We start from the raw sequence: 9,049 nt of genomic DNA, 5'->3' as shown, positions 1-9,049 counted from the left end.
AAAAAAAAAAAAAAAAAAAAAAATTGGGGAAGATCTTGGACTGGTCCTGTGGTCTAGTGGTCTAGTGGTTAAGAAAGCCAGATCTCACATGGCTGACTATGTAGTTTGAGACCCAGTCCCCAAAAGAATAAATGAAGAAAGGATGGTAATATAAGCACACCACTTTAGGAGGTGCTTTCTCCCTCTCTTTCCCCCTATCTCTCTCTCTCCTTCTCTCCTTATCTCTTCCTGGATAGTGTATGTGCCCTCCAGCAAATTTTTTTAAAAAGAGAGGACCAGTTGGTGATGTGATAGTTAAGGCGTTGGATCCTACATGGATGATTCTGAGGTTCGAGTCCCAGACCCAGTGACTTGAAAAACATGCCAGGCACATGCATATGCATGCCCAAGATCCTGATAGGAGAATGGAAAAGAAGGGATTGTAGTGTGACCATCCGGCTGGCAGAGAGAGAGAAAGAATCTTGAGTCTCTGAGCTGACAATTCTAGGTTTTTAGGCAAGGTCTGGGCCCAGAGCAAGCAGATCTGAGAAACAGCAGCAACAACAGAATCCTGAGTACAAACATTACCTCCTAACTCCCAACCTAGGACTATAGGATTGTGTACAGGCTGTCAAACTTCTCTGCACCCTGCTTCCACTCTTTGAAAGAGGCTAACGGTGCACTGAGGTCTATAAGAGTCTGTGAGATGATGGGTATAAAGCATCTCAGCAAATCATTGGCACGGTGGTCCACTCACCTCCCTCCCTTTTTCATTCCTTTCCTCCTAGAAGAGTTCATTAACTTGTTCAAGCCATGAAATGCCTAGATCTTATGGATTTTGTTAATTAGTTTTATCTAACTCTGTATTAACAATGGAGAATTTAGGACCAGCAGATAGCATAATGGTTATATCACTGGACTCCCACATTCCTGACAGTGGTTCGAGTACCAGACCCAGAGACTTGAAATTCACATCAGATGCATGTATGTGCATACCCAAAATCCCAAGAGGAGAATGGAGAAGGGATTGCAGCATGGCCATCCCCTTGGGGGGAGGGGGTGATTTTTTGCTTTCTGTCTCTCTGGCAAGTGCACGCACCCCATAAGAAAAATCTCTCTTAATTAAAAAAAAAAAAGAAGAAGAATTTTATTAGTAGAACATTTATTTTATCCATGTGCTGTTAACTGTGTACCAAACACAAACTCTTGAACAAAAAGTCAAGGATGGGAAAAATAAACCTTTTTTTTCCCCTGATAATATGTGCTTCTCTTTCTTCAGTCTGTTAACTGCCAGCCTTTATACAAACAATTTCATTTTGTTTAAATAAACATGTTAAGTGCCTGTGTGTAGATTTCCAGGCATTGATAATGTATCAGCAAACAATAATAACACACCAAAGCTTTAAAGAGAGGAAAAACTTAGCTGTGAAAATGCTCTGGATTTTTGTTTAGCTAAGTGAGGTAATGCTTTCATTATTCTATTTTAGACACAACACATTCAATTTGGCAGTAGTCAGTGCTTTCCTGAGTGATGTACAGTAAGGTATTCTCCTTTTCGGGTAACTCCATAGGAAGACATTTTGGTCATCCATTGCCACATGAACAGTATGATGCTGACAAGAAATGTTCTATTAAGGCATTGCACACTGCCTTTTTTCTTTTTAAAATTTTGCCAGGAGACACATTCATTCCCTAAAACAAGAAAAAGAGGTGGAGGAAGAGAAAGTATCCCCCAAAGAAAGTATGGCCATGCTGCCATCCCTTCTCCTGCATTCTTGTATCCTGTCAGGATTTTGAGCATGAATGCACATGTGCCTGGAGTATTTTCTCAAGCTACCAGGTCCAAGATCCACACCATAGCATCAGTCATGTGGGAATCTGGCTCCCTTAACCACCAGGCCATGGGCCAGCCCACATGCTATCTTTTCAAATCTATCTCTTTGAATCCATTAAAAAATACATATATTCTGGATCTGAGAACATAGTATACTGTAACACTCCTGCTAGCCTTAAAAAATACTACTCGAAATGAAAGAATAGATTACACAGATTATAACTCTAGTGATGTGCTCATATTTTTTTCTACTCGCTAAGTGATCCTACGGGTCTTTGTTCAACTTATTCACCTATAACTCTTCCTTTTGTTAATGACCATCTTTCTAATGACTGTATTTTATTAACCATCTGGATTTTTATTCTGATTTTCTAGGGTCCTCAACCTCACAAGACCCCATTGGAAATTAGGCATTAATAACTCTCTCATCTATCTCCCAGATTATTGTGAGAATTAAAATAAGATGAGGTACTTAACGTCACCAGGAAACCCTGAAGTCCTATATAAATATATGATGTTAGTACATTATTACACACTAACAAAATTAACTTCCCTACAGAGAAATTAAATTGCTAGACCACTGTAATAGGTAGCCTAATTTTGTGTGAGGTACTTGCAAGATCAAATATTTAGGTAAATTTTGAATGAAGTATGTGTTTTCTCATTGTCTTTTTGAGGCTAAGTCCACTGCTTCTATCAACCAGTGAGCTTAAAAATGTACAGCTATGACACTGCAGGTGTCATAGTTTCTATATCCAAACTAGGCACAGATCAGATGCTCAATTCCTTCAATAAATTGCTAAGGTAATCAGAAGTATTTTATCCAGCTTTTTTTTTTTACGATTTTTACAAATATTGTTTATTTTAATGAAGCTGGTACAGACAATGTCCATTTAAAATCCATATCCCAGGCCAAAAAGTACAAATAAAATTAAAAAGAACAGTGTTCTGTTGTATACACTTTTGCATGAATAACTTTATTAACTGCTATTGGAAATTAGAACTTTTCTGGGATCTTCTGACAAGATTTTTTTAAAATCTTAACATGTGTTCTCTTCAGTGAAGCCATCTTTGGAGTTAGTGAACTCTCACCATATCTGTCATCTTGACACTGATCTAATATTCCTCTTCTTTTGGTCCAGACCCTCAGATTTTAAAAATAGCTTCAAGTTAAGGAAAGGTCATTTTTCCACAGTTCAGTGCTCTGAAAAACTTCCATCTCCTACTGAAAGTCATAGTCCAGGAGCGAAGCAATCACATGCTGAAACTTCAAGGCCAGTGTGAAAGTCACTATGAACACTCGCACTGGCTGATCTTAGCTACCACCACAAGCCTGAAAATGTAGAGTCCTGAAACAGGTGTCCTCTCTGTGCACACATGTGACTTTTGTAAAGGAGAGGGCACTATGAAGGGAGCTGAGGCATTGTGCAATGAAACGAACCATAACAAATAATGAACACTAGGATTCAAATTCCCAGATGTTTTAAAGAGATGGGGAGCCAGTTTTCAACTCCATTTTGAACAGCACACTACAAAAGAACTATTTTTAAAAATAAAAAAGAATTGAGGGAAAAGAAAAAATAATAAGAAAATCTAAACCATTGAATGACCCCTTCCTCCATTTGTTCCTGATAAACTTCAATCACATCTTCCTCTTCCATTCCCAGTTCTTTTGGAGTATGATTATCAGCAATTCTCTGACCTTCAAAGAAAAACCTGAGTTCATTGGAACTCCCTGTCTTTGACAGTGTGATTCTTTGAGTTCTTGAGGTGTGTTGTCATTCTCACTTTGAAGTCAGTCTCACTGCTATCCTGTCCAGTGACTGAGTTTAATGTATTCTCCTTCCTTCTTATCCCCCAAGTCCTCAGTTGAGGCTTTTCCCTTCTGGTCAGACATGGTGGTGGTGGCTTCACCGGGAGGGGTCTCCACACAGCAGCTGCCTCGGACAGGCAGAAGCTCGCTCAGGGGTTACAATTTTTTAGCACAACACCACTACTGCCTCATCCAGCTTCTAGTCAATTCTCAGCAGCACCTTGTCCTAAAGAGGCTTTCCTTATGTTGTAATGAATACATAAATTTCCAAACCTAAAGCCCCATCACTCTCTAAGGAGGAATTGATTAAAGGGCCATTCGGATTCTCAATTCTGAGATATCCTTTATCCTTCCACACTAAGCATCACAGAGACTCTTTGTTTTAGAGATTTTTGCCTTAGGGTGCATGCACTCATCCTTTAGAGAAAGACTCAGTGAGAACTCACCCCCAGTGGGAATAGCCACGTCGCAATCCCTTCTCCTCCCGGATTTTGGGCCCGTGTACACACACCCCACATGAGTTTTAAGCCCCTGGCTCTGAGATTCAAATCACAGTTGACCATGTGGGAGTCCAGCACTTCAACCATCAGGCCACCTGTTGGCCCCACAGAGCCTTTTCCTAAATAATGCCAATACTAAGTTTCCTTTTCAATCAATGACTACTTGTTGGGCACCTATTATGAGCCAGGAAGCTAGGCATGTGATGCTGGACAAAACAGAAAGTACCCCACTCGTGGAGTGTACACTATAACAGGAAAAATGGAATTTAACAAATGGGATGGGAAAGTGAAAAGGGCTGGAAGGTTGAGGAAAATCTCTCTGATGAAATGATATTTCAGCTGAGATCTGAGTTATGAGACATAAGCAGACATTTCTCATCTATTAGATAATCTTAGAAAGGTTTAAAAGGAGACAAACCAAAATTAGAATCTTTGAGATTTTATGCTATGAATGAGGGTGAAAACATTTGTTACAGGCTAAAAGACTTTTTCAGAAACAGACTACAAATGCCAACCATGAAAATATTCCTGGCTGACGATATGACTTCTGGAAGGATGTGCTAATAAAATCTGAAGGGTTTAAACTCTGTTTTTCATGCCTTATATAAATAGTGTCTGTGTATTCCAGAATGATTTTTTTAATTAAATGAATGAACCATTATTTATCAGAGTCCTGTCTAAAGCCATATGCCTCTCCTTCTCCCTCTTCTCCACGTTTAATCAGCACACAATGACAAGAGCCAGGGGGCTGGGACTCCACTCCCACCCCAGTCCCCACCCCAAATAGCAAAGCCAGGCCAGTGTGTGATCTCAACCTCTGACACAAGCAGACCTGTGCCTACTCCTCTTCATCCCATAGACACAACTAAATGTCTTAAATGATAACTACACTACCTCTATAAGCAACGAATCATAAGTCATCAATTGCTTTAAAATTTGAGCTAGCCCTAGAGGGAAAGAACAGAGTAGGAAACATATGGAGAAAAAGGAGAATGTAAACCACTTGGGAGGTAAAAAAATGAATTAAACAAGGCTGTAATAACAGTTTTCCCAGGAACACACAATGTTTTATTAAAAGCACTTTTGATTACAAATTAAGTCATAACAGTCTGAGGAAAAGGTGGCCTTTGAGGGGTATCTACAATTTTAAAAATCAGCATTATGCATTGATGTGGCAATCAAATCTAAGAATAAAATATCTTTTATAGAACCACTAAAGGGCAGGACCAGAGATTAGGAACAAACTGAATGTCCCTATTGCCAAGTTATATAAATAAATAACCCTAAATCCAGGTGTCTTGGGAGCACAAGGAATCAAAAAAAGTTTGGAATCTCAAAAGCAACCCATTAGAATATTAATAATAAAGATCTGTCAAAATTGATCTGGAGTCATCAGATGGCATGGTGGTTAAGTCGCTGGACTCCCACAGGGCCAACCCTGATTCAAGTCCTGGACCCGGCAGCTTGCTTTCTCACTTTCCTTCTTTCTCACTCTCTCTATATCTCTCTCTGGTGGGCACACATGCCCTATAGAAAGTTTTAAAACTAATAATAATAATAAATAAAATAAATTAAAAATAATTCTTAAAAAAAAAAAGAAAAGAAAAAAGAAAACACTGATCTAAACTATGAGGAGACTTGAGGAGCTCTGAGGCTCAGGAAGTTCTGAGAATTAAGTAATAAATTGAATCAGATTAAGCAGACTACTGGCCAATTAGATACCTTTAATTTCAAGAATTATCTAAGCAACAAATATTTCAAATGTTCTCTTTCTGTTGAGGATGTCAACAAAAGACTCCAAGTTTTAAATTTAATTAGGATATATAAAACTATTATTATAACCTGTGTCATATTTCGTTGCTTCAATTGAAGTTTCTCAGATGCACCACATAGTGTTCCAGCTACCTTCCTCCTGACTTTTCTTCCTCTAGCTTCCTTCTACTGCTCCATAGTTCCTGTTCTACCTGTCGTCTACACCAACTCTGTTACTTCTATATTGGAAGGATGCCATGGTTATCTCTGAACAAAAATTTCTTTCGAACTTGAAAATAATTAGGCTTCCTTAGCTCAGTTCTGTTGATTTTGCTGCACATGTAACTTTATGTGAAACTCTTTTATCTAAAACAGAGTGGCTGTTTATTTTCACTTTTGAAAGTACAAGAATAAATTTTTTTTGGTTTCTTGAGAGTTTTTGTTGATGGTGGTGTGGTGGTGGTGTTTTTCGTTGTTATTTGTGTATAGGCCCTACTCTTCCCCTCATACTCTTCTCTTTGATAGGTTAGGCACATCTTTGTCATGTAGTTGTCTTTTAAAGCTAGAAAACTTATCCATCCATTCAGTATTGAGAACACTAAGTGCCATTGTGAAGAAGAATCAAAGTCAGTCTTAGATATGGGTCTCAAATCGTATTGGAAAAGCAGGGATTTTGCTTTGCAGGCTTTCAGAGTGGCCCGAAAGGTTCTCACAATATGTCACCTGCTATTAGTCCCTATGTCAAAACACATGTTTGCCCTTCTTGATAAAAAAAAAAAAAATCATGTTTTTTATTCCTTCCTAGAGCATCAACTCACATATCTCATTGCACTCCGACCCATTCATTTCCCTCACCCACATATCCTCATGGACACCCACATATAGTTATGTTTCACCCACCCACATCATATAATTTCTTGCCCATTTGTTAATTATACCCTCAACTTAGGCATCTAAATAACCCCCCTGCCTCACATCTAATTACGGCCCCCCTCTTATGAATGTAATTACACCATGCAGCCACCCATCTAACTATGCCCCCTTGACATATTTAATTGCACTGCCCTGCTCAAGGACCTAATTACCTTATAACCAGTGCATCAGTTACGCTCTCAACCCTCCACCAACATTCTTCAGATGCCCATCTCTTTATCTCTGTACCCCAGTCGTCACTTGATTACTTCAAGGGATTGGCCACTTCCCACAAGTGAATTCCTAGCAAGCATGGCGTCCAGCTAAACAAGGAACCGCTAAATCAAAAAGCAGCTCTGCTCCTTCTCAGTAAGGAAGCTTACATGTATTTGCTTTTCCAGTCATTTAACTAACCTCTCAGAAGCTTAAATTTACATTTCAGCTGTTTTCTAACTTTGCATGCATAAGCATTTTTATGATAAAAAATGTCTAATAATTATTTCAGAGAAAAATGGTTCTCATTATAGATATTTAATTATTAAACCCTTTAAAATGTCCCCAAACTGGGACTAGCAGTTAGTGTCATGGCTATGTCGCTGAACTCCCATGTAGCCGACTGTGGTTCGAGTCTCAGACCCAGGGGCTTAAACTCACGCCGGGCATGTGTGCATGCATGCCCAAGATCCCGAGAGAAGAATGGAGAAGGGATTGCAGCGTGGCCATCCCCCTGGGGGGTGATTTCTCGCTTTCTGTCTCTGTCTCTGTCTTTCTGGCCAGCGCACACACCCTATAGCAAAAACCTCTAAAAAAAAAAAAAAAAAAAGAAAAGTCCCAAAACTTTCTTTGAGGCTATATATTTACACACATTAATAATAGAATATGTGCTGGTCTCTGTCATTCAAAGATGTTTAACCATTCTTCAGTTGCATGCAAACAAATGTCCAGAAAGCTGCTGCTAATTTTGTATTCCCTGTTCTACTAATAAAACCGTGATTTAAAAGGATAAATTCAGTATTATTGTGCCTTCTACACAGAATGCTTCTCTGGAAATTCAATACTGTAAATATTTATGTATTAGGTTTGATTTGCCTATTAACATTTCTTACCCAATCCATTATTTAAAAAAGAACCCTTCAGTATTTTGTATGTTTCACACATGATCTCTTATTCTGGATACAATCCCATATAGCAACAGCACATGTGCCCATTCAACAAATTTATTAAACGTATCATAATCAACTACCAGTTCACTGAAATTTGTTACGAATGTTGTTTCTCTCTCATGAATGCCAAAGCAGTAACAAAGATCTGCTTATCTCTAAACCAGAGGCTGGCAGCGTTTCAAACATGCTCAAAACTGTTGGGATGTTTTCACAGGGTTGGAAGGAGAGGAACTATGAAGGGCAGGCACATGCCAAGGTAAAGGCTGATCATTCTTCACAGCACAGCAGAGAATGGGGCCCCCAGCCTCTCTCTGCCTGCATCTGACCCCTGGCCTTCTTGTTGCCTCAATGACCACTGGCAACTTATTTAACCCTAGTGCCTTAGTCTTCTCATTTGTTTCGATAATACCCACTCCATGCGGTAATGTGAGCATTAAATGAGTTATGTCCCACACAGGTTAGTAATCGATAATTATTACTTTTATTATTTATTTATTTATTGCTTATATTTTTGCCATAGGGCATGTACACTTGTTGGAGAGAGGAGAGAGACAGAGAAAGGGAAAGTGAGAAATCACCTCCCCCACAAGTAGGATGACCTTACTGCAATCCCTTCTCCTCTAGTCTCCTCTTGGAATTTTGGGCACACACACACAAGCACCCAGCATGCTTGTCAAGCCATCAGGTCTGGGACTAGAACTATGGTCAGCCTTGTGAGAGTCCAGCACCCTAATCACCATGCCACATGCTGCCCCTACTATTAATTTTATTTTGAATGGATCACTAATTTCTCAGCAACACAGTCCAGGAACCTTGGAGTCATTTTTGCTCATCTTTCTCTTCATATTACCCTCAAACCTACCTCTATAGATATTTCCCATTTCCGCTCATCTTTCTCTTCATATTCCCCTCAACCCTACCTCTATAGATATTTCCCATTTCCACCCTTCATATAAGCATTTTTTTTTTTGAGAGATTTTCACTGTAGGGCACGTGCGCTCGCCAGACAGACAGAGAGAGACATAGAGACAGAAAGCGAGAAATCACCCCCCAGGGGGGATGGTCACGCCGCAATCCCTTCTCCTCCATTCTCCTC

General features: G+C 39.4%; 1 protein-coding gene and 1 pseudogene across 2 annotated transcripts in view; both read right to left on the bottom strand.

The window, feature by feature from the left end:
* Positions 1-3,710, bottom strand: part of LOC102482275 (small ubiquitin-related modifier 1 pseudogene) — a 7,250-nt pseudogene extending 3,540 nt beyond the window's left edge.
* ST8SIA1 (ST8 alpha-N-acetyl-neuraminide alpha-2,8-sialyltransferase 1) overlaps positions 1-9,049 on the bottom strand; it is a 182,936-nt gene that overhangs the window by 87,161 nt on the left and 86,726 nt on the right. The window lies entirely within an intron of this gene.

This window comes from Tupaia chinensis, unplaced genomic scaffold (assembly GCF_000334495.1).
Source record: "Tupaia chinensis unplaced genomic scaffold, TupChi_1.0 Scaffold000434_1, whole genome shotgun sequence".
NCBI lineage: Eukaryota > Metazoa > Chordata > Mammalia > Scandentia > Tupaiidae > Tupaia > Tupaia belangeri.
The sequence above is the reverse complement of the archived record's forward strand: the minus strand, read 5'-3'. Positions and strand labels throughout refer to the sequence as shown.